General features: G+C 38.0%; 1 pseudogene; it reads right to left on the reverse strand.

The window, feature by feature from the left end:
- The window catches only part of LOC149220154 (glutamate synthase 1 [NADH], chloroplastic-like), a 41,937-nt pseudogene extending 15,436 nt beyond the window's left edge, over nucleotides 1-26,501 (reverse strand).
- Between the last annotated feature and the right edge of the window lie 1,245 nt (nucleotides 26,502-27,746).

The following is a 27,746-nucleotide window of genomic DNA, read 5'->3' on the forward strand; positions in this document are numbered from 1 at the left end:
AGATGTGCTCTCCCAAACTACCACCAGTATCATCTATGAAGTTCATTCATGTCTAAAGAAAATACAAATGAGAAGTTGGTCAAATGGCCAATGGAGCAGCCTCCATCACAGATGGAATTCTCAAACTTTTGGGCACATATACACATGAATGCATAGATTTTCCAGTCATCTTGTAGACCTTGAAACTTGATAAGAGTGGACAAAATTTCGGGAAGCTCAAGCACACAACAGAGAAGTAACATAACATATTTGATGTGCCAAGTGACACTGAATGAAGACAACTTTAATTAAAATTTTGAACCACAGGAGATAGAGGAAAAGAAGTTTGAACCACAAAATTTTGAAAATTTGGCTACAGTTAATAAAGAAATTGATGTTTTTAGTATTTCATGGTGTTTGTAACAGTGATAAGTGTCTTTGAGATTACAAAAGTAGTGTCTATGTCATGACAAAATCAGTGTGTATGTCTTCCAGTAAAAAGAGATAGAAATGAAGTTATGTGAAAAGCTAGAAAAGGAAAGTTCATTTATGGGAGAAACTAGCAAAATGATCAAGATGAGTGATTCATTATCATCCTCATATACATAAAACTGGTTTATCAGGAAATATAAATACTCTTCTTCTTGTTAAAAAAGGCCTGAGATTTTTTTACAAAAAATATATCAAAATGGGAAGTTTTCCCACTTGCAGCAAACTCCAGGCAAGATAGCATTCAACAAGAATGCAGAAGAGTACACCATAATTCCATAGCTAAATACCTTGGAAATATTGTTAGAGATGAATTTCACATATACTCCTTGAGGATACATGAGTTCACTAACTTTTTCTATCATATTCCTCTCGATCACCATGGTCACCGAGAAGACAACTGCCCATTTCCCACTTGACCCAAACCAGGCCTTGCAGAACACTATATACCCATCTCCCATCTTTGTACCCAAACTTCCCCCTACAATGCACCCTATCTCTAAACCAATGACACCCAAACCATAAGACTCTTTTTTCTACTTAAATATAATTTGTCTCCTAATTAAATACAAATGCAAGCAGTCCATCCCCAAAGCAATACCAATGGTTTTCATTTTCACAACAACTCTACATTTAGAGGGTGGCATAGAGTTTATGGCCATACCAGTTGCTAGAACTTCCTTCCAGCCCAAAAATCACAGTCCAACTGATAGAACAAATCAAGTTCACAGAACTCACTATTAAAGACAAGGATCTCATGCCTACAAGACAACCTCTAAAACTCAACAATTGGCAAGTGCTATTGGCATTACACTTGATCAGAGCACTAGTTAAAAATGCATTGGAAACAAAGCTAGTTCCTTTGTTGTCCACAACATAATCTCTCACCGTCCTTCTGGCTACCAAAGAGCTAGAGGAACCATCCATACTTAACTAGCCAGTTAGTACAATATTGATTAATGTTTCTATGAACCTTGGAAATATTAAGGAAGTTGTGTTGTATTTGTTCTTTAATTAAGGAAGCAGTCTCATATTCTTCTACTACTAACATTGACTACCCTTTTCCGCTCTAGGAAATGAAGTTAAACAAGATATCCAAACCCAATACCCTCACTTCTCTATCTACTTGATCTTTAGACCTAAGACATCTGATCTGCAACATTATCCAGTCATCATCGCCTGCTCCACTCATCAAATTGCAGATATAAGTTACTCTTTCTAGATTAATTTTGAATCAATATCAAATATTTCAGAGACTGCAGGGGAATCGACCTCTGAGTCACCTTTGTCAATCTCCCATTCTACACATGCGACAAGCCCTGGTTGCACCCATGAAATTCTTTTCCCAGGAAACACAAACATGGAAGTAGGCACATGACATCAAACAATCATTCAGAGTTCCAAATATTTGATGAGAAAGCATGATTGTGGTCTCTTCCTCTGTCCAAGACACAATGCATCCACATAGCCCTCCACATCCACATATCTCTAGAGTCTGCAGTGACTGCTGCAGAATTTAAAGGAAGGAACTGGAGTGAGATGGACTTCATATCATGGGCATGGTAGATATATTTCATGAATTCCTTCATGGAAGGATGGGACATGTTGTTATATTATAACAACATTAGGAGAATAACATGTGCTCAATATAAACCCACTTATGCCTTCAGTTTGGGACCTCTTTTGGTGGTTGGAACATCTCTCTCACCGATCTCTGAATCAAGCCTTCCTCCTAACAGGCTTGTAATAAATTTCCCATGCAGGCGATTCCCACTTCAGAAAAACTAGTGGTTCCCCTTACAGCTTCACTAAAGCTAGCCATTGCATCCACCCAAACATGTTTATGATAACCAACATAATCATGCATCGACTTCTTTCACTGTTGAATACCACCATTTCAAAAAACACTAGAGTGTGAAATTTTCCGAACCTCTGAGAATAAAAAAGCATTCATTGGTCAATCCATTTTTTTGCCTCCTTACAAATGCTAATTTGTTCCCTTAATGTTTAATTTTTCCTGTTAGTAAAGGAAATTACTTAAAAGCTTAGGGACAATTTTATCTACTTTTCAGTAGGAAAAGAAAGGCCTTACATACCAACTATTGGTAAAATGAACAAACCATGAAAGGTGGAGAAAATGACTCCTTGCAAATGCTAATTGTTGCCCTTAATGTTTAATTATACATGTTAGTAAAAGAAATTACTTCAAATCTCAGGGACAATTTTATCTTCTTTTTCAGTGATAAAAGAAAGGCCTTACATACCAACTATTGGTAAAATGAACAAACCATGAAAGGTGGAGAAAATGAGGAAGGTAAAATTATCAATGTTCCAATTATGAGGAAGGTGAAATGTTCCAATGTATTATCAATTATGTTTTGGTACTTCTATGCTTGTTCAACATTCTTATATCTATTTTTCCAATCCTCTCTTTCCCTACAGTATGCTTCTTAGAAAGTAGTTTAGTTTAAAGTCAGGAACTCATAACTTTGCAAAAACTACAATTTTAATGCCCACTAATTTTCTCAATCTTAACTTGTTCTTGCAAGATACGTGTAAGTCCACATACCACTAAAACAAAGCATATTCTCACCATATGTGGTGATCAAATATTTTCTACCTAAGGAATTCTTCCAAACCATAGACACTCCCTTTTACAATTTAACAAAAAATATTTTTATAACTTGAAAGTTGAGACAATAGAAAAGATATTTTTGGATATGCCTGAACTTTTTTCCTCCACATAACATCTTTTTTTTTCATTTATATAGTTTCTACTACTTTCCAAAACTATGTTATTTTCCCCATGACATGGGTAACACTTTGATGTCAATGCATTTTTGGTTCATAAACATTATAGTTTGAGCAAATGCCAAAACGATGACACCTAATCATAAGTGCAGAGCTAAAACTGAACATAGAAATATGGATGAAAGTAGTCCATGTTGAGACTTTCCACCTTAATTTAGATAATCCAAGCCTGGGATAGAGGCATTGTGTTCTTAGAAGGCCAGGCATATACACTTGTTCGTCCATTAAAACCCCTTTCATTTCAATTTTGGGCATGAAAAGGGCAGCAGAGAAGCATTTCATACAATTCTGAGCATCATTTGAAATAATTCCCTGTGGTAGTAGTCTCAAATCAGTCTACCTATGCAGTAAAGGATATTGATCAGCTAACAATGAAGCCCTCTTAGACATATTATGCCTTGGACAGTCTTCACTTCATAATTTATACCCTTGAAAACTCATTTTATAGCGTACTTGGAGAGTATTTTAATTGTGTCTAACAAATGAACACAAAGTAGGTTAATGGCACTAAGAGTTACATCGAAAGCAAACACTATGGGACTTAAAAATGCATAATAAATGGCTGACTATAATTAAAGGAGGTAAATAGTAGACTCTATTCCAAAAGAAGTAAATTGGAATCTACATATAAGGTAATCATGAACTTTTGCAATTCTAAAACTGAACAGAGAAATATGGATGAAAGTAGTCCATGTTGAGCCTTTCCACCTTACCGATCAATAAGTCATTCATTGTTATTTATAAAAGAAACCTACTCCAGACAAGAAAGCCTGTGATATTTGGATTTATAAAAGCAAACCTACTCCAGACAAGCCAAGCCTGGGATAGAGGTGTTGTGTTCTCCTAAGGCCATGCATCTACACTTGTTTGTCCATTAAAACCCCTTTCATTTCAATTTTGGGCATGAAAAGGGCAGCAGAGAAGCATTTCATCCAATTCTGGGCATTATTTGAAATAATTTCCTGTGGCAGCATCCTCAAATCAGTCTACCTATGCAATAAAGGATGCAGATCAACCATCACTGAAACCCTCTTGGACATATTCTGCCTTGGACAATCTTCACTTCATAATCTATACCCTTGAAAAATCATTTTATAGTGTACTTGGAGAGTGTTTTAATAGTGTATAACAAATGAACACAAAGTAGGTTAATGGAACTAAGAGTTACATCGAAAGCAAAAACTATGGGACTTAAAAATGCATAGTAAATGCCTGACTATAATTAAAGGAGGTAAATAGTAGAATCTATTCCAAAAGAAGTAAACTGGAATCTACATATAAGGTAATCATGAACTTTTTAAATTCTAAAACTCAACAGAGATATATCGATGAAAGTAGTCCATGCTGAGCCTTTACGCCTTACTCATCAATAAGTCATTTATTGTTATTTATAAACGCAAGCCTACTCCAGACAAACCAAGCCTAGGATAGAGGTGTTGTGTTCTCCTAAGGTCAGGTGTCTACACTTGTTTTCCCATTAAAACCCCTTTGATTTCAATTTTGGGAATGAAAAGGGCACAAAAGAAGCATTTCATCCAATTTTGGGCATCATTTGAAATAATTTCTTGTGGAAGCAGCCTCAAACTAGTCTACCTATGCAGTAAAGGATGCAGATCAGCCAACATTGAAGCCCTCTTGGACATATTCACCTTGGACAATCTTCACTTCATAATTTATACCCTTGGAAACTCATTTTATAGCATACTTTGAGAGTATTTTAATAGTCTAACAAATGAACACAAAGTAGGTTAATGGCACTAAGAGTTACATCAAAATCAAACACTATGGGACTTAAAAATGCATAAAAAATGGCTGACTATAATTAAAGGAGGTAAATAGTAGACTCTATTCCAAAAGAAGTAAATTGGAATCTACATATAAGGTAATCATGAACTTTTTCAATTCTAATATAAGATAATATAATGTTACTAATTTCCAACAAATGACCACAAAAATAGGGCAATGGGAATGAAGAGTACAACCAACATGAATACAATGTGGGAGTGCTAGTGCAACTCCTAGAAAGTGCCAAAAATAATATAAAGCAACAAAACAACATAAGTATAACATAAGAACATATGTATAGTAGACAAAATACATGTGGGAACCAAGCAAGAGATCAACCTTCAGATATCTATATGAATTTTGAAATGTTGCAACCTTTACACCTAAGCTTATTGTTGTTGAAAAGGAGATCATGTGCAGCATGATATTTCTACAAGTCTCAATCTAAACAAAGATTGCTGAGATCAAATGACCAGATTGATTTGCCAATATTTTCCCAGTCTACTGCTTGGAATCAATGGCCATGGATTGTTCCAGGATAACCTAAATATGTTCCTCAAACCAATACTAAAGCCTCTAATGGTTTCTGAATTATCTATAGACTCTGGTTGGAAAACCCTAATTGGAAAAATGGTGGCATAGTAACCTAATTGAGTACATTATATGATGACATAAGAAGAACAAGGTCTTTAAGAAAAAACATTTTCTAAATACACAATCATGAACACTCCTTGCAAGTGATACATACCAATTGTACAAACTCATTCCCATGGAAACTTACACCACTAACCATTACTTTATCTACTGTGCTATCATTTATAGACCAAGAATAATAGTCTTCCAGTAAGGGAGTTTGAAGCAATGAAACCAGAGTTGTCAAAGGTAGTCAAGAATAACTTCAAATCTAAAATGTGAAAAAATTCTTACAATACCCTAGTCTAGAGCTAAGTGGCCTTGAAGGAGCAACCTATAGGGTGCAAATGAACTCCCAATAAATGTCATCCTTAATGGCCACATTAATCTCATTTCTGTTTAAAGGAGATCAATGTGGTGTACACAATGCAAAATTACAAGGATATAAGTAATCTACAGAGGCACTCATTGTGCAAAGAACCAAAACTCATTATGCTCAACATACCCATGAGATAATTTGTAAATTCAATAAACTATTAGACACCTATGTTTCCGAACAGTTGTCTCCCACGAAATTTTTCATATGTGAATAAGATATAAATTGTATCTAGAGAAAAGAAGAAGCAACACCAAAGTTTGTGTGAACACAACAGAAAATTGATAGTTCAACTCATTATGAATTCAAGCATGATTTTGTCAGCCTCCTCCATGTATGCCAACTTTTTTCTTGAACCAAACACCCATACTTTAAAACCATATAGCACTATAGGTATCACCACAGCAGCCAAGGATTTGATCTCAGATGGGATGCCCAAAACGTGAAGTTCAAAACACTGCCTATTTAAAACTTCATGGGGGGCACTTTGGCATTAACATAATTCAGACTTAGGTCACATGCTAAAAATTCAGCCTAAATTGAACTCTCAAGAAAATTGAAAGGTGGGATATGAAACCTCACCCTTATATGTTACATGAATTCTCAATAGCATATATTATACTATTACAGCCAAGATTATGGCTTGTGTTTGCTAGCTTATATATTGCACTTATTTGTACCCACTACCCAATAGATATTTCAACATCACATAGGTGGATGCACTCTACATGTTACTTTTTATTAACTGACACTTATTGCATTTAACAGAGAAACAAATGTAGAAATAGTAAAGGCTAGCTACATTTCATTTTGAACATCGAAACTATAATGATTGGGGAAATAATAATGACACAGACAAAGCAATGACATCGATTAACTAGGATGGGTAAAGGTGGGGATAATAGCCTCCAAATGCTACTGAGGAACAAGAACAAATTAAATGTAAATAGCCAAATATCTATATCAAATGTAGGTGTTGGGATCTGATCATATGTTTCCATATTCGTGTCCTACATTATATGTAACTTCTTGATCACAAATCTAGCTAAACTTTATTCCCAATTTGAAATGAGATGAAAAAGGTTAATTTTGGTCACATTTATCTAGAGAATATATGTGTCCCTTGGGTTTCTCCTCTAGGCCACTTAGATCTAAATTATCCTTCTATGCAAATCACTTCCTCAACATCTTTATTACCCTAAACAATTGTTCTAGCAACAATCACCATACACATTTTCAACTTAAGCCAATATGAATCTCTTGATATCAAAACTCTAAAAAGGTAAACCATCTTATTCATCAAGATCAACATCTTCATCACTCTTCTATCTAGAAAAATAGATGAAAAATCACTTCATCCTTTGTTAGCTTGTATTCCATCATATTTGAGACATATTCCATTGCTAATCTATAAGAGTCACGGGAGGATTCCTTTGACCTATGAAGAGGTGGAACACCATTTAAACATTTCTTACATGTGACCACCAAACCAACTTAATAGCCATGACGACTCAACCACTTATCAACATTTCCATACTAGTCACTTTTCTGAGAAATAAAACCTCGTGGGAGATATAACACTACCCACTTCACTTACCAGGTTCTCCTCTGGTTGCAAATTACTTATTTATAATAGAAAAGAAACCACATTCCATTGTCTTGACTCTTGAGAATAGAGAACTAGATAAGCTAATCCTAAGGAAAAGACAAATAATTCTTATTGCTTCAAACAATCTACTTCTCTTATTGAAGAATAGTGAAGCTTGGACCCTAGAGAGACCCACAGATCCAATGTAGAAGATCCCTACAACAACCATCAAGAAGAAATGGGATAACTGTTATAGATTTTGATTAAAATATCATCATTGGGTTATTCACCTCTTTATGGAGGAGATTGGAAAACTTCCATGGCATAAATATGCACAAAAATACAAAACTACTTCAACTCAACCAATGAATTAAGGGATATGAGGTAGGATAATTAGTTTCTTCATTTCTTGTAAAACACACACTAAAAGACACACAAGTAGATCAATGCAAACAGAACCTAACAATAGGGAGTCCAAAGTCAATTTCTCGATTCACCATACTCACTACTCCATCGAAATTCAAAGGAAATGGCCTCTCTGAGTGCTCATTATCACCTGCAACATCCCCCGCTCCTTTCCAACATTCACTATCTAGCATTGAGGAGATTGAGTGACTTGAGGTTCTGACCCATTCCACTCTTCAATGCCCCTAGTTTTCTATACCACCCCACTTCACAACCCTACTCCACGAAAATGAAAAAACATGCCCATGGTTACAAACTTATTTTAGAAAGGAAATCATATAATAACCCCGTTGAAAGCCATTAAACCAATGACATATTCAAATCCATCATAGCGTTTAAGTTATTCTATGCAAGTAAAATCCAATACTGGATATGACATAATAACACTTAAACATACATCATATATGGACAATGCCATTCCAAACATCTCCGAAATTCACCTCAACATTACATAAAATCCTCGGGAACCTTAGGCAAAATTTATTAAAACAACAAGGAGTGACCTTAAATGCAGATTTCCACCACATTCAAAATAAAACCCTAGAATTGAAATCTAGCAAATGCAGTCAACATGTGGGAAAATCTAGCAAATGCAATCAGCATTTGGGATGATAAGATTTACCTCAGGATCGGGCAGCACAGACTCTGGATGGCTATTTTTTGCCAAGGTGGGACAACAACAGTGGAAACAAACTCTAAAATGTTAAAACTCCCACCAAATTAATAAATACGTGGAGGGAAATATAAAAGGGAAAGTAAAGCAAACTCGTGATCACTAAAATGGGTAAAAATAGGGCTCGATAAATACAGGGAAACAAGGAGGGCTTTGTTAACTTTTCACCAACACCAAATGCTAATAAGGAAAAAGGACCACTTCCCAATGTTCAACTTTATTCCACATTGATACATACCCCCTTCTCATTCTATGTATACTTATATATTCAATTGTTAAAAAATAAATTAGCAATTTCACCGAGAGGTGCAAAGGAACACCGAAAGGAGGAGCCAAGAATGGAGAAGGAAACTATCTCCTTGTGCTACATATTAGGGTACATCATCAATGCTGCCTTATGGGGTGTACAATGCCACACTGAAGGGGAAAAACTTTCTAACCTCTATACCTTAGGAACCACTCCAGTCCTTGCAATCAAAAGGGGTCATGTCAATGGATGTAATCTATACTTGAGTCTTACTTTTCTATAGCATCCACAGATGTTATAGATGATAACACATCCAACAAAATGCCATGGATTTTGGGAATCAACAAGTGGTTTTCCATCTGTATGTTATGAGACCAAGTTATGAAATCGGATAAATAAACAAGGATAACAATTTTTTTCTGTCCTTTTAAAGATAGAATAAATTTTGATAGTCAATCTGACTGTTGCGACAATTCTCTGGACCAAGTTATCTCTTAATGGGCCTAATTTGATTCTTTCCCCAAAGATTGGAGTCAAACTTGAGTCAACTTAGCCCTGGAGGAGTTTGGTAAAGAGGCAATTAAAAGACCAATATAGTGCCAGTGGGAGAAATACCTCAACTCCAACCCAAAACAAAGGGGAATTAGAATTATAACCTAAAAATATATACTTTCAAGTTTCAACCATTTTGCCGTAACAGAGCATCAACGGTATCAGGAGAAGAGTGGCTCACCTGCTCAAATTGGTTTTTGTCAATCTTTTTTTCCAGCTCATTAGATATCAAAACGAAATGCTTGCGATGTGAATATGGTATGGTTTCCAAGTTTGAGATATAAATACTAAGAACCAGACCCAACCTAAGAACTGCGATAACCAAAAGTTGTCATGGATTGTCAATCCATCATCGCGACCCTCTTGGTCTAAAGTGTTGTACAATTTATCTATCCACATAGTAGAATTACCTTTCCTACCCTATACTTCAAGTCCAATATGGCCCAAAGCAGTGATTGAGAGCTCTCCTTCCTTGAATCCCAGTCGACAAAAGAGAAGGCTTACTAAATTTATCCACCTCCTTGTTTAAGGTTTTCCACAAGGCATTTGAGGGATGTTCCCCATATTTCCAGCATTTCCTTGTAGCAGAGCTGTCACCTTTGTTTACAGTGCTAGAATACCTGTGACCTAGAGCTTTTACGTACTCCAAGGGACTTCGAAAATATCCGCGTGTTATACAATCACCACCCTCTGATGACCCAATTGCACGACCATGAGTGACTCTACCATTCAAACTGAGAGGTGAGAAGCTAATGGTGGAAACCCTCTTGTACACTAAATCAACATCCTGTTCAAATTTGTGGAAGTCTAATCCACTATCATTGTGAGAGAAATACCATGATACGTAGTAGAAAAGCGGCCTGATAACCACACTAGGATTCTATATTTTTGAAATGTGACTCAAAATCAAACCCTAAAATCAAGCTACGGTCTCTACCAGTGACCATGTGTTGAAATTGATTTTAAGATTTCACATTTCAGAGAACGATTGAAATCTTCACGAGTTCCACTAAATGATACAAGAGTTCATGATAGTGCAGACTCTTACGCGTTGAATACAGAGGACAACTCTGAGAGCAAAAATTCCTCTTCGTTGAATAATCCTCATGTCTCTAAAGTCTACATTCATATCCTCATGACTCTAAATAAGCCTCATGTCTCTAAAGTCTACATTCAGTGATTCAATTCGTATTGGCACTAGATGTGAAGAAGAGGAACCTCAGTGGCATCGTTTGGCAGTCAAAATTCTGGTGGTTGTCCTATGATTTGATTCATTTCCAGTTCCAAACCTTGAACCAGACCATTTTCACCCCTAAACCAGTCAAACTGACTAGTTTTACCTAATTTGGTCCAGTTCTGATAACATTGTTTCATTCTTCACATTGCACACCCCCTGGAATCAATCACTAACTCACCCACTTAAATCAACACATTCTCCCAAACATCATTCTTCATGATGGAATTACAATCCTCCACCATGGCATTTTTCTATACTTGCTCATCCACTACTTCCTCATAACTAAAAGGCTCCCCATCAATTATGGAAGAGATCAATGCAACATAATTCAAAAACATTTAGGAGGTTGGTGCACTCAAAAGTATATCTTTGGAGCTCCAACTTTCTTATGTGCACCCCGCAAGTCTAGGTAAGACACCTAGGCTTCCTAGCTACACTAGAAGGTTATGAAGCATCAATCCACTTTCAAAACCTTGCTTATCTGATTTTAAAAGTTTTGATTTCTCCATATCAATGTTTAAGACAGCAAGTGTTTCTCCCTCCTCATCCTCCACTAGAGGCTCTTGAGACCTCGAAAACCAAGCATCCTCATCGAACTTCACTTCTTGACTCACTACTATCTTTCTCTATGATAAAATGTAGACTCTATAAGCCTTGAAGGCATCACAGTAACCAAAAAAATTACCCTTCCAACCAAAGAAATCGATTTTTTTCCTCTCCTCAGGAATTTGAATATATACAAGACAACCAAAAAAGTGTGATACCTAGGGTTTCTCAGCAATTAGAGCTTCCTTTCATATTTTTTCCTTCAATACCCTAGGAGAAAATTTATTAATATGTAGATAATTGCATTGCATACCTCTATCCAAAGTTACATAAGGAGATCTAGGTCATGAACCATAACTTTCATTCTCTCAACGATGGACCTATTATTCCTTTTAGCAACCTGTTAAATTTAGCAACTAGGGCCAAACATCACCTTGGACAGCTCATATGAGGCAACTAATATTTTTATTGGAATTCTCTCTCCGAGAGGTGTATGATTGATCTAAATATCATCCCATTCTGAGATGTACAAATGGAATTATGAATTTATTTTGATTATAGACAAATTGTCAAGGTCGGTTAACCATCTAATGTGCACCCTCAAGGCCAGAACGTTGCATATAAATACAAGGAGCCTCCCCCTCATTTTTTCATCTCACTCACACTCATTCTTCTCTCTCTCCTTCGTTGATTGGGTATGAATTTCAGAGGTAGCTCTCCACACGTCCGAAGAAGGACTATACTTTTATGTTCTAGCCATTGACCAGTGTTGACCAAAATAACAAGAGGTTGTTTTGACTTAAGTTGACCAGCATTGACCTATTTTAATTGCAGTTTTGTGTGGGGGATCTCTGTTTGGGTAGGTTACATTTCTGGGCATAGAAATTGAGGTTTTTTACCACTGTTTGACCAACATTGACTACAGAAGGGTTTGTTGCAGTGTTGACTTTCGTTGACCATATTTTAGTGGACCTTTTTAGACTATTTTTGGGCTAATTTGACTAGGTTTTGGAGGCCAAGTTGACCAAGTTTTACCGAGTGGTTTTAGAGGTCAAAATATGCCCTGTTGACCAGTGTTGACTTTCTGGTTAGGGATTTTTGTTACTGTTGTTTGACTGGTTAGATTTAACTATGATTGGGCAAGTGAAAATTGTATATTGTACTCTCTCTCTGCTAAACTTTTGAATAATTATAAGAAGAATTGATCAACGGTTTCCCCACATTGGGGTTTTTAACTTTGTCCCTGGTTGGTGCCATATCTTTTGTCCTTTTGTCTTGGCTTATCTTCTACTGTTATTGTTTATGTTCTATCTACATTTTACTATCATGTTGATGTGATTGCTAAACTGGATATTGATATTGGGTTAATAAGAAAATTGAAGTAAAATTTCTCTTAAGCATAGAACATACCATTGTTATCTAAAATTAGCATGGTATCAGCGTTGAGGTGAAGACAAAGCCCAAGCAAGAGTGAAAAGAGAAATCACTAAGAAGATCAATCACTAAGATCCTTTAATCAAGGAAAAGATTCAATGGCGTCCACATCCTACTTTAATTCTAATGACAAACTTCATGATAAGTCTGATTATCATGCATGGAAGATGTCTCTTGATTTGACTTTAGAAGAGAAAGATGTTATGGACTATGTGCAGGGAAATATTTCGGAACCTCCTTCTAATGCAATCGTTGCTGCTAAGACAATGTACAAGAAGGGTGAAGTCAAAGCAAAGAAGATCATCAGGGATTCTATTCATAAGCATTTAGTTTCTTACATATCTAATTTGAACACATCAAAGGAGATATATGACACGTTGGTTGGCATGTTCAAATCTAGAAATGCAAACCAAGTTCTTTTCCTCAAGAACAAGCTAAAGGATATAAAGAAGGGAAGAAATGAAGACATTCAATCCTACTTCATGAGGATTACTGAGATAAAAAATTATTTTTATCGATTGGAGAAGTTATTACTGATAGGGATCTTACTCTCATTGCCCTTTGAGGACTCCCTTGTGAAAGGCATGTGCTCAACACCATGATTCTTAACAAGGACAAGATTCCAAATTTTGAAGAATCGTTGACCAGATGTTCTCAAGAATAAACAAGGATGATGGAATTAGATATGCCTTCAAATAGTAATGATCCTATTGCATTCTCCACTCATGCTAAAAAGAAGAACAATGCAGGTTCAAAGAAGCAATATCAGGAAGTTCGGGTTTCAAAAATGGAAGGAAGGGAAGATGATTCATTTGCAACAAGTTTGGCCACTATGCTAGGGAGTGTCCTAATAGAAGGGACACAACTCATGATGGTGACAACCACAACAACAACAATTTCAGGGGCAACACCAATCAAAGGAATGGCAGATTCAACAACCAAGGAAAAAGGAATGCTCCCGCTCCTCATCAAGGAAATGGTCACCCTCCCAAGAGATAAAGAAACTCCAGGTATGATGAATCTAATGTTGTTGATAACAAGAAAAAATAACTTTATCTTATATCTTCCCTATCCACTAAATCTCCTCCGAACACTTTGGAAAATCAGTTGATTGATAGTGGTGCCTCAAGGAACTTCACTAGGTATAAGGAAGCTCTTTCAAATATGATTGAAAAGGATACAAATTTGGAAATTATCCTTGGAGAAAATTCCACCTATCACGTGAAGGGAGATGGGAATGTTACTCTTCAATTGAATCAGGGTAACACCATTCATCTACAATCAATACTATATGTACCCAGTCTAAAGAAGAATCTGGTATCTATCTCGGCGATGGAGGACAAAGGATTCAAGGTGGCATTGATTGATGGAAAGGTAAGTGTGTGGAATAAAAATTTCAGTTATGCATTTACACTTGGCTTCAAGGTTGATAGCCTATATCAAGTTGGAGGAATTCCATTAGGAGCTATATCTTGCGACACATCACTTCAATCCGAATTATGGCACTGAAGGTTTTCTCATCTACATTAAAAGGCTCTACCCAATGTGAGGAAGATGGTGACATGTATGCCCGAATTTAAAGTAGAACATGAAGGTGTTTGTCAAGGGTGTGCCGAAGGAAAGAATACAAGGGGACCATTCCCCTCAAGTGATAGCAAGACTACCGACATATTGCAATTGATTCATTCTGATCTATCTGGTATGATGCCCGTGAACTCATATAGAGGATATTTATATTATGTTATCTTTATGGATGATTTCTCTCACAAGACTTGGATATATTTCTTGAAGAAGAAGGAAAAATCATTCTCATGGATTTGTTCTTTCAAAGATTTGGTTGAAAATCAAATGGGAAGAAGATCAAAATATTGAGGACCGATAATGGAACCGACTATGAATCAAATGAGTTCAATAATTATTGTAGAGAAGTTGGCATTAAGAGGGAGAATACTACCGCATATACTCCTGAGAAAAATGGTGTTTCTAATAGGAATAACTATTCTATCATAGAAGCCACTCATGCCATGCTTCATGATCAAATCCTTTTGATGTTCTTATGGGCCGAAGCTGCAAACACCACCGTGTATGTTCAAAATAGGTGCCCTCATCAAGCGTTGGACTCCAAAACTCCTGAGGAAGTTTTCACTCGTAAGATACCTGAGTGGGATTCGTCTTTCTGAGAATCCTGTGTTTCATGACCGCTCCAAGCATATTGATATCAGTTACCACTTTATCCTAGATATGGTACAACGAGGATCAATAAGGCTCCAACACATTGGGATTGATGATTAGGTCACCAATATTCTTATGAAGCCCCTGGGAAGGTCAAATTCTTAACCTTATGTGAACGACTTGGATTTGTGGAGAGACTCTCTTATGACAGTCCTGTATGAGATGGATGTTGAGCTCTGGGAGCTCTAGGGGGCTTGGGGTACTTTTTGGAGCGATGAGTGACTATAGGGTGAGTGGTTCACCTTCCCCTAGTGGTGCGCGATGTACAGGGTGAGTGGTTCACCTTCCCCTATGATACCCCATGTTGAGATATGCATAGGATGAGTGGTTCACCTTCTCCTATGGCATATGAGCAGGATGAGTGGTTCACCTTCTCTTGTCGACACATCCTACCCATGTAGTCCATGACTCATACAAAGTACCTCTTGTAGAAAGTTTGGTACAAATTGTCAAAAAGTTTGGCAGATGAAGTTCTCCCTAGTTGAGAGGCAGTGTTAAATTTGGCAACTAGGGCCAAACTTCAACTTGGAAAACTCATATGAGGCATCTAATATTTTTATTGAATTCCTCTCTCTGAGAGGTGTAGGATTGATCTAAATATCATCCCATTCTGACATGTACAAATGAAATTATGAATTTATTTTGATTATGGACAAATTGTCAACGTCGACCAACCATCTAATTTGCACCCTCAAGCCCACAACGTTGCATATAAATACAAGGAGCCTCCTCCTCATTTTGACATCTCACTCACACTCATTTTTCTCTCTCTCCTTCGTTGATTGGGTATGAATTTTAGAGGCATCTCTCCACACGTGCGAAGAAGGATTGTACTTTTCTATTCTAGTCGTTGACCAATGTTGACCGAAATTGTAGGAGGCTGTTCTGACTTGCATTGACCATCGTTGACTTTTTTTACTACGGTTTCATGTGGGGGATCTATATTTGGGTAGGCCACATTTATGGGCACAAAGATTGAGGTTGTTTGACCACTATTTGACCAACATTTATTGTAGAAGGGTTTTCTATAGCATTGACTTTCGTTGACCAGATTTGACTGGACCTTTTCAGACTGTTTTTGGGCTGATTTGACTAGATGTTGGAGGCTGAGTTGACCGAGTTTGCCGAGTTGTTTTGGAGGTCAAAATCTGCCTTGTTGACCAGTGTTGACTTTCTGGTTAGGACTTTCTATTACTGTTGTTTGACTGGTCAGATTTCACTTTGATTGGGAAAGTGAAAATTTTATATTGGACTCTCTCTCTACTAAAATTTTGAGGAATTATAAGAAGAATTGATCAAGGGTTCCCCACATTGAGGTTTGTCCCCGGTTGGTGCCATATCTAGTGTCCTCTTGTCTTGGCTTGTTTCTACTATTATTGTTTATGTTCTATTTGGATTTCACTGTCATATTGATGTGATTTCTAATTTGGATATTGATATTGGGCTAATAAGAAAATTGAAGTAAAATTTATCTTAAGCATAAAACATACCATTGTTCTCTAAAATTAACACAACCCCATTCTATTGTTCGGTATAAGGCATTGTGAACTCCCTCTTGATACCCTACTTCTCCACAAAAGAAATCAAACTCCTTTGAGGGACACTCTCCTCCATTATCAAATCTCAGTGCCTTCATCTTCTTACTTATCTAGTTCTACACAAGGTCTTTGAACTATTGGAACCTATCAAAGACCTTTGAGATTCATAAAACAAATCTAAGTTTTCCTATTATCAACGAAAGAAATGTAATAGATATTCCCTGTCAAGAAAGTTGATGACATTGGTCCACACACATCTAGATCAAGAACTTCTCTCAATCTATGCTCACTACTTGGGAAAGCAGTATTGGCATGCTTTTCAAGAGCATGGTGAATTTTAGGGGAAAATTTTAGCCCAAGGGCGAAATATAAGGGGTTTTTCTATTTAAAGGGGCAAAATTTTTATAAAACACCCATTTCATATATTTAGGCCAACTTTTATTTAAAAAATAATTATTTTTTTCATTTTAGCCCCAAAAAAAAGGGACGAATAAACTATTAAAAGAATCATTTGACCCGATTCGCTTGGTTTGGGAGGTTATATTCCATTACAATCGCCCGATTTTCTACTTTGCAATGTTAAATTCGTTTTCAATCACCCATTTTCTGGTTTGGAAGGTGGTTTGGGAGGTTGTATTTGGTCCCAATAAATACAAATATAAATAAAGTGGAGGTATGATAAATAAATAAAAATATAAATAGAGGTATGGTAAATAAATAAAACCTCCTTTTAAGAAGGCTCAAAAAAGAGGTTTTATTTAAGTGAATCCTATGGGCCAAATACCATATTTATAAAAGAGGTATGGTAAATTAATAAAAATATAAATAAACGAGAGGTATGGTAAATTAATAAAAATATAAATAAACGAGAGGTATAGTAAATAAATAAAATATTTTTTTATATTTACTCCAAAAGTCACCTTATATTTAAGGACACGAAAGGGTGTAAATAAATAAAAATATAAATAAAGTGGAGGTATGGTAAATAAATAAAGCCTCTTTTTATACTTACTCCAAAGGTATGGTAAATAAATATAAATATAAATAAACTAGAGATATGATAAATAAATAAAACCTCTTTTTATATTTAGTCCATAACCCTCTTTCTATTTAAGAAGGCTCAAAAAAGAGGTTTTATTTAAGTGAATGCTATGGGCCAAATACCATATTTATAAAAGAGGTATGGTACATTAATAAAAATATAAATAAACGAGAGGTATGGTAAATAAATAAAACATTTTTTTATATTTACTCCATAAGTCACGTTATATTTACCAACACTCAAAAAATGGGTTATATTTAGGTGTAGCCTATGGGCCAAACAGTGTGCCCCAAATACCATGGAAAAATTACTATTAATACCATGCAAAAAAAATTATTAACCCTAATATTAGTATTAATAAAAATAAAGATGGCACATGGTATTGATCGATGGTATTCACGTGGAATGTAGCCTATTTAAAGGGGGGAATTAAACTAGCATAGATCCATCTTTACTCTGGATCTACTATGCTTCGAGAGATCCCTCTCGGGGCTTGGTAGATCAAGAGTAAAAATGGATCTTGTAATTTAACGTCACTTAAACATTTTAACTTCGTTAAAATAATAAAATAAAATAAAAATCAATTATTAATTTTATTAATTTTTATAAATTACTAATAGTAGTTTTTAAGCTCTGGGTTTATGATAACCCATGGTATTGACTCATGGTAATACCATGGTATTCATGTGAGCATAGACTATTTAAAGGGGAAATTCTATCAGCTTAGATCCATCTTAATTCTAGGTCTACCAAGTGTTGAGAGGGATAAATAGATTTCATCCCTCTAAGAGTGGTAGATGTGGAGTTAAGATTGATATAGGTTGGTTTTTATGATAATGAAGATATTAAATAGACTTAGGAAATTATATTGTAAAAAACATCTTAATGTGAATGGTTAAAGCTACATTTAGTCACTTCACAAAATTTAGTAAAAAATACCAATATCTCCATTAATATTGGTTTTTTTTATTTAACAAAAAAAAATCAAAACAATGAAATCTTATCACTCTTCCCACATCACCCTCGCAGAAGAGAGATAGTCGGTACCCAGATTTCCCACCATTTTTCAAACGTTCTCAATATGATATCTTCATGTAAAGGTTAAGGTACTGATGTTGGATTAGTTGTTTGAAAAATATGCCACTGCACCATATTGTCCTAAAAGGCGGAGATTGTGCACCAAAAAGGAAATTAATCCACATGTTACAATGTTGTTAAAAAATGCAAGATGTATGAAGGTAGTGAATTATGCTAATAAGAAATTTAGATTGGGAGAGACGTAATTAAATTTTATTATTTAATTGAAGATTTCTAATTAAAATAATAATAAATCTACATTTATATATTTATATATTGATTGGAAGACTTCTGACGATGGTCACTTCTTTGCATTAGATCCCATTCAGGCCTTTGGGATACCTACTACTTTCTTATATTATATATTTGGGGCTTGCTACTTGTTGGTGTGTTGGGGTAAACAAACTTGATGTGTTTTTTTCTATCTCGCACTTGGATTCTATGGAATAAGAAAGAAATTTGATAGCTTGACAAAAGTGGTAGAGAAAAGATTAATCTCTCATACCTTGACAGAACTGGTGGTCAAGATGAAAAGATTAATCTCTCCTACCTTGACAGAAATAGTGGTCAAGATCAACGCCTACAAGAACTTTGTTGTGGAATATTATCAAAACTAATAGAAGGATATGAAAGAGTGTACAGTAAGAACCTTGACAAAAACGGCCACTGAAACTTGCAACATTGTTTTTAGGAAGAGAAAATTATGTTTCTTTTTTCCAAACATGTATGTTATTATATTACAGTTTGATGAATATGTTTTCCTATTATCATATATGGTTTCATACTTTAACAAAACATTTTCCAAGACTTCACAATGTTTTATTATTCAGTGAAAGGTTTACCAAGATCTTACAAGATTTTATAATTTAGTGAAAGATTTGTCGTGACTTTACAAGATAATATAATCTGGTGAGAGATTCGCCAAAAAAATTATATATACATATTATATTATTGATAAAATTGCCTCCCATTTTTCCTATGTTTCATGGGGATTCGCCCATTTATTATACATATAAATTTAGGGTGGTTCTTAAAATTTTCCATGTTCAAGAGCACATCCTTTACCCCCTCCTCTATCCTATCTACCTTGAAATCAAGCAATCTTTCTACCCTCTCCTTAAAGAGAGGTAAATCTCCATAGTTTAAATGACCTAAACATTTATGCCAAAGCTCACATAAATTGTCATTGCTCTATACCAAAACTCCATGCTTCATAGGGTATGCTAGCAACTCATAAAGGTCATCCTCATGCACTCCTCTAGCTAAAATTCAACACAATCAAGGTTGTGCTTTATGATTATTACTCACCAATCATCAATATCAACCATACACTTGAAATCTATTATACAATAAATCAAAATAAATTGAAATCTATTATACAAGAAATCAAAATAAATTGTTAAACCAGGGACATACTATACCTCATGTAGCTCAAGAACCTCTCCTATTGGCATGTGGGATGAGATGGAACTCATCCCAATGACTAAGTACTTGAAATCATCACCAAGCTCCACCTACATGCTAGAAACACCTTCTTCTAGTCTAAAAAAAGTTCATATATTAGCTACCATGTATCTCAAAGATCCATTGTCTACATACTACCTAAACACCCAAAACAATGTTGGTGGAAAGACAAGACACATGGAAAAGGTTATTTCCAAGCTAGATGCAAGACTACTCCTATGGAATATTTTGCACTTCCTCCAAGTTATTTCTACTACTACTACATACCCCATCCCTTCTTCTCAAGACACTAGGAGGCATATTAACCAAACCTATGGCACTTAAAGTACTTCAAATGGCTCAAATATTTCTGCCCTTAGTTTGAAGATCATAAGCCTTCCTCTTCTTCTAACCCTTTCCAAATCCTCCCTTCTTTCCTCCTTTCCTCACCATTCCAATAAGGGTTAGGTATTGAGCTCTCTCAAAACTAGCTGAAATCATCTCTAACCTTTTGGCTCCTCTCAGATAAAGCGGACCCACAAGTTTTCAGAAGTGGGTAACTACTCATGAGCACAAATACACTGAAAAAAAATAATTTCACGATGGACCAAGGCCATTTAGATTGATCTAAACTAGCTCTCTCATCAAGTTGTCCTTGAATGGAACCAAGTTATCTCTCAAGCCTATGATTTTCATTGAATAACTTGCTATAGTATTGATTTTGCTTGTGTAGGTTACTACAAGTCATCTTTCTCTTTAGAATATTTTTTGGAAGACTAGGAAGACATATTAAGTTTTAACATTTTGGTACAAAATGACCAAGGTATAAAACATCTCCTTCATCATCTTCTTCTTTGCCATATGAGGGGTCAGTGATCGTTCACAGAATCAAGGAAAATTCCTTTGCCTTGAACAATTTCTTAGCATGTTCTTCCAACTCCTTGAGATCAATGAACAGTGCAACTTTCATATCCACAAGATGCCTAGTTCAACTTCATCCACGAGATTTTGCAACTTGCATTTCCTTAGTAAAATGTTAGAAGCACCCTCTAATATGTCACACTCTCAAAGACCAAAACCAATCATAACTACAAACCCTAAAAGAACACTTGAAAAAATAGACCAGAGAAAGGAAATTAGATCTACAACCTATTGCAGGGGTATATTGATCCTAGAAATATCACCAAATAACCTATCACAAATATGAATTTTCTTCGTTCACTGAAGCTTGGGCATCATCCTACTGAAACCCTTTGATAACTCCCTCTCACAGTTAGTATCCCATTACATACGTAGTTCTAGAGGATTTTAGTGAATGTGTTCTGATACAATGCTAAATTTCGGACCATGGTAAATAAATTATGCACTAAAATAAATCAACCTGAAGAAAGGTAGATTAAAAACCAAAAGCCTCAATCAAAACGACAATATTGAATATGTTGATCTACAAACACATACTGCTGGAAATTACATAATGGTGAACAGGCAATACAAAACACTAAATACTGCATGCATCTTCTATTTACAGAAAAGTAGAAAAATTGCATTTGCCAACATTCAAACTAAAACTCTCCAACCAGTACAGTGGTGCACCCTAGGCCTCTTTTATAGAATAAGATACAGAGAGAAGATGCAATGTATCTAGTCATTGTCATGAAGTCCACAAGGTGACTCAATCAAACCCTACCCTTAATCTACTCAACAATGGATAAAGTGCCAGATGTAGCTCGTCTTAAGTGGAGGACAATGGTCACATGCATGCATGCACACCCCTCCTTTGGATTGCACCTCCTCAACCCCTTGTGACTCAATCAAACCCTAACCTTCATCTACTCAACAAGCACACCCTCTTGCATGGATAAAGTGCCAGATGTAGTTCGTCTTAAGTGGAGGACAATGGTCACATGCATGCATGCACACCCCTCCTTTGGATCTGCACCCTCCTCAACTCCTCATGTGAGTAACCTAGCATATCTAGGACTCTAATCCCCACTCCAAAAAAAGATAATGCATTCACAAACAAACTTTGAAATAGAAAAGCTAACTTAAGTGGATCAATAGTCTAAAAAAATTGTTGGAAGAGGTTATCACATGCATACTAGAGGCATGCATGCACCCTTACTCTCTCTCCCTACATAACACCAATGTCGTCCAAAGAACACTAGTCTTGCACCACCATATTGATCTGTTGTTCCCTCACTCTAACTTCACTAGAATCAAAGTAGCCTCTGCTAGAACTATTGTTCCATAGAGAAGGAGAACATCAACAAACTAAAAATCTAATGCTGTAGGGAGTCGAACTCAAGAATAACTAAGGATTTAGATCCTTAATTAAAATGAAAAACTAGGGCATTTGACAAGGTGCCACCCACGTCACTGATTAAATTTCAATACATGAAGTTGTATGAAGAGTTGTAGCAACACATGGGCAATGCAAGGGGATCGACCCATGATGAATTACCTGTTGAGTTGTAGCAAAGCACGATCATCACAAGGAATTGAACTCTAGACAAAATTCATGATGATATGGATCCTTAATAAAAATGCCAGGCCAGGGTATTCAACAAAGTACCCATGTCATGGGCCCTGACCCAGGTTCAGTGTTAGTCAGCTAAGTAAATCCCTACACTACTGGCCCTTTCAGCATCAGTCTGCGGAGCGTGGACCGAAGTCTCACCCGAAGCAGTATGGGGGGATGCAGGAACCAAGTTTATGCACCCTGAGATGGTCGTGATGTCGGTTTTATACCTTAAACCCTTCCTTTGCGCAGATCGATAATCCTTTTAGGATTATCGATGTACTTTCTCTTTCGTCTCTTAGAACCTCCGCGAAGGTATATGATCATCCTTTGCATAACCCTACACGATGATTCAGGCACTTACACGCCTTTGTAAGTATGTCACTGTATAAGTTCCCGAATTAGCTTAAGTGTTCACCAAATTTACCATGCAGTTAAGATTATCTTCGCGTAAACATACATCATTAATTGCGTTCATATAACAAATAGAAACATATACATTCGCGCATCAATTTAGCATTATAACATAAACCCAAAAATTAACATAACATAATCACATGTGATCCACAGAGGAAAAATACACAGTAATTTCAGAATACTCTCTTTATTGATGATTCAGATTTTCAATACAGACTCGATCTTCCCTACGTACACAGCTGCAAGGGCCCGCGCACTCAGCTGCGGACTTCTACCCTAGGCCTCTGGGCACTCAGCATAGAGCCTCTTCCTACACTAAGACTCTCACTCCTAGCTCTTTACAAACTCATCAAACACTTCTACTTCCTTTTTCTTCTTTTTTAGACTCCTCTAAGACCTCCTTTTTATACAATCCCACGGCTCGTGGACCAAGGGTGGATCTCTAAAACTGACACAGCCTATCTAGACTAAGGGAGGAAAACCATTTTTGACTCTTGATATCTTCGCTCTCTGTGACCACAAAATACAAAGACTTTACATTTCTTTATACAAACTTCTGGCCTTCTACCCCAAAACTTGGGTTTTTAACCCCAAAATTGACCCCCAGGGGACTCATTCCCAACAGGCCCCCAACACAAACATGGTGACTTGCCCTCGAGTGACTTGGCTGGCGCAGAGATCTTGTCGTGAAGACCTCCCAGCTCGACTTGAACAACTTCTACCTTGGCAGTGCATTGTGTTGATGCTTGCTTCATTTCCTCGACCAACTTCTCTATCGCTGGCCCTGCGCTTTCTGACTTAATCTTCTGCTGAGTCTCCTACAAACTAGCCATCTTGCCTTCAATAGTGGCCATGATCAAGTAGGCATCATCCAACAAAGGCTTCAAGTGAGCCTTCAGCATGGCTTCCTTGTGCTTAGCTACATCTACCTTCTCTTTCAACGCCTTGGCCTCCTGCAGCTTAGCTAACCTCTGCGTGATGGCGAAAATGCGCACTATCTCTTTGAGTTCATCATAGCACTGTTGCAGCTCCCACACTTTTGTTTCTAGCCGCTATACAGTAGGATCTTCTTGCAAGCAGGTGACAGTGGCTGCTCAAAGAGCATGGTACAGTCCTTTACTACACTCTCTATTGTTGCTACCACGTCTTTCGCAGTGGTCTCGTGCTGCTCTTTGATCTCTGGCAGCATCGAAAGTTCGGGCCTTCAGCTGCAACTCTCCAATTTTTAGGTTCAGCTCCAGTTGAAACTTGGCTAATTCAGTTCATGTGTCGTGTACTCCAGCAACAACCTTCCAAACCCTCACATCTATCGGCTCAACCACAGGAATGACCAAGTCTGGGACAGTCCTGAACGCCTCAGCCATGGCTACGGCAATGCATTGGTTCTTGTATGTAATGTCTTTGACAAGGTTAAGGGAAGAGTCTCTCTGCATGGTTAGCTAGGCGTTGTTGACCTTATGTTCACTGATCACCTGTAACGCACGTTGTTCACAGGCCCGAAGTTCTGTGATCACGTCGTCCTGCAAAAGGTGAAGCGCCTCATTGGGAAGTGCGGCCAGGTTGAGTCCAACTCTTTTGAGGGCGCTGACAGCGGGTCTGTCAGCTTCAGTCTCTATTGTTAGTGCTCCATCTGGTAGCACTATTGCTCAGGGATCCCTTCCGCGTGGCATCCCTACGACTTCTAAGGTGTCAGGTGCTAAGCTGGTTGAGGTTGTGTTGGTTTTTATTTGTGATGCGTAGATCTGTAGCTCGCGCAGACCCATCTGTATCGCACCCAATGCCTACTGTTGTTGCTTCTCAAACTGCTGCAGAAGTTCCACAGTGGCATCCCGCACCTTATAACCTATGTCATTTAAGTCCCCCACTTTTAGGGTGATCGGGTTCAAAGACGTCTTGCTAGTCTTGGACTTCTTCTGCGACCCTACATTCTCTGGATCTCTGGTGCGCTTGGTGTGGAATGGAGTCGTCTCCAGGTCCACTCCTTCCTACTCCGTCTGATCATCCTCTTCCTCGGTCTCTGGGGAAGGTGACTTCTAACTCTGGTCAGAGCTGCACTCCTCTTCACCTGTCTGTCCACCCGACTGCTGCACGGCAACATGCTCTGCCTTGGCCTTGTCATTTGCCTCCATTTTCCTCTTCACTACCAGCTATTCCATCTTCAACTTGGCTTCCTCGCTCTTTCGCTGCGCAGTGGTCTTGCTAGATCCCGTTGTCGAGTCAGTGGAATTGCGCCAATCTTCTGTCCACTAATCGAGGATTGTTGCAATTACATCATCTATGGCCAAGTATGGCAAGTCGTGCCATTTCTTCTCAGGGTCCTTTTGCGCCCATATTGAGACATGGTGGAAGTTAGCCTTGAATTCCATGTATTCCTGCAACTTCTCAAAATTTGTAGGTGTCAGCCGTGGCTTGCGGTTGATGGCCATATGGATGCTCATTTCCATAAAGATCTAGAATATCTTGTTGTCCTTTATCCGCTGAGGAACCTTCGTCGCCTCTGGTAGGTCCGGCACAATCGGAGGAAACTAGCCATCTTCAGGTATCTCCCATGCAACCAGCACTATGGACAACAATATCCATGCATAGTGGAAAGTCTTACTATGATCTTGTGCCTCGCGGAAATTTGCAAGGAACTTAATGCAGAGGTAGCACGCCCAGTGAAATTGAACTCCCTCCTCACACTGGGCCCCCAAATCTATCACTGGTGTCGGCACTTCATCTACGCGACACTTCCACATGACCTTCCTTGCCAAGATTTGCGTCGCCACTTTGACCGCGGGGTCACAGATACTCGAAATGGCGTAGCCGCGCGGCTTCTTTACGAGCTTGAATTTTTCCTTCATCACCTCGGCAAGTGCATGCTCGCCGACCTTTCTGCCAAACACCATGGCCAGATTTTCTCCTATGTATGGCAGCCGCATGATCCTATGGATTAGCATGTCTGTGATGGGTATCGGCTCCTCCAGCCACAGACACCCATCGTGCACCAAGCACATCAGCTGCTTGATCACTACCATTGTGATAGGTGCACGGTTGTAATGTGGCACCCATAGCAGGTTTAGCAGGCATGCCTTGTCCATGCCTTTTAGCCACTTCCTCGGCTCTAACGTGGTCACTCCAGTATTTTTGTGGAAGACACGGTGCATAATTTGGTCATTCGCTAAATGAGGGAGGTGCTCTGTGTCAGCTAAGTCCCAGTTCTCCAACTTCAAAAGGGGGACACGCCCCAAGCGCAGTCCCTCAAAGACAATTTGGTCCGGTAGGAGGGGTGTGTGCATGGTGACCTTACTTTCATCAATATCTTTGGGCACTTTGGTCTTTCTCCTGTGCGGAGGGATGTATTTAGGCAGCTTAGAAATGGGGTCCGATCCTTCAATTTCAGCGTCGTTCGTTTCCACTGCAATATCCTCATCAACCATGGGGATTTATTCGACCTCTTGTTCCTGCTCTAGGTCAATCATTTTTGCCTTTTCTTGCGCGGTGGGTTTCCGCGATTGTGGATGCCTTCTAGATGATTCACGCACCGGCGACTGCATTTTTTGCTTGTCCTTCTTCGGTTTTGGACCCTCCTGGGTCAACGTAGGCCTTGGCCAGGGTGTCCTGGGGGATTTAGGCACTTCTGTCGGTACTTCCACAGGCACAACTTCCGGGGCAGCTCCCTCTGCTGCCATAGCTACCTCTGGAACAACTCCCTTGGTTGTCACTGCTTCAATGCTCATAGCTTCTGTGAGTGTCGACATGATGCTATGCAACAACTCCTGTGTCTCCTTTGGCAATGTCTCAAATACTGAACTTGCTAGAAAAAATTCAAAGTTTTCACGGTTCATGTGCGCCTGAGAGCTCAACAACTCAATTCTCAAAATGCCAAGTGTTTTTCGCTGGGCAGCCACTTGTAATTTATAGGCACTTTCAAGTTCAAATCTGACCATTCCCCCCAAAATCGGTTCATTAATGCTAGATTGGTGGTAGATTTCCAAATATCTGGTCCATAAACTCCGACTTAAATACCGCCCCCCACTCCCTTTGGCTGTTTTTTCATCGTCAAATCATGAACAGTGACTTTAACGGTCACTTTTCGATTATCCTGCGCGGTATTCCCTTTGGTAGCGTAGCTCCCTGCGCTTCTGCGGGCTCTGTGACATTTCTTTGTTCCGAACACTTCCCCAATCGTGCAGCTCTCCGACTCGGGTAGTGTAGTTTATAGTCTCGTGCTTCCTTTCAGCTACCTGGAGTGCTAAGACTGGGCTTCCCTCATATAGTCACCTAGTTGGATCACCGGTGTATGGCTTCAATCGCCTTCCATTCACCTTCTGTGGGAAGGGTTCTCCATTCAATTTGACCAGTTGAACTGCTCCACCATCGGTAATCTCCTTGATGACATATGGCCCTAGCCAGTGCATCCTAAATTTCTCTGGAAATTTATCAAATTCACTGTCATATAACAAGACCAGATCATTTACCTTGAAGGTGCACAGTTTGATGTGCCGATTGTGTCATTCCTTTTCGTGCTCCTTTTGAACTTGTTGATGAAATCCAGCTAGAAATCGGTCCTCCTCAAGCTCTGCTAGTTGTGTGAGCCTCGCTTACAAGGCTCCGCGATCTACCATTCTTGTGAGTGTCTCTATGTGCAGACTAGGTACAATGTATTCCATTCGCATCACAAC

The sequence above is a fragment of the Pinus tabuliformis genome, chromosome Q (assembly GCF_031772625.1).
Source record: "Pinus tabuliformis cultivar Carrire ecotype Pingquan chromosome Q, CPIR1, whole genome shotgun sequence".
Classification (NCBI taxonomy): Eukaryota; Viridiplantae; Streptophyta; class Pinopsida; order Pinales; family Pinaceae; genus Pinus; species Pinus tabuliformis.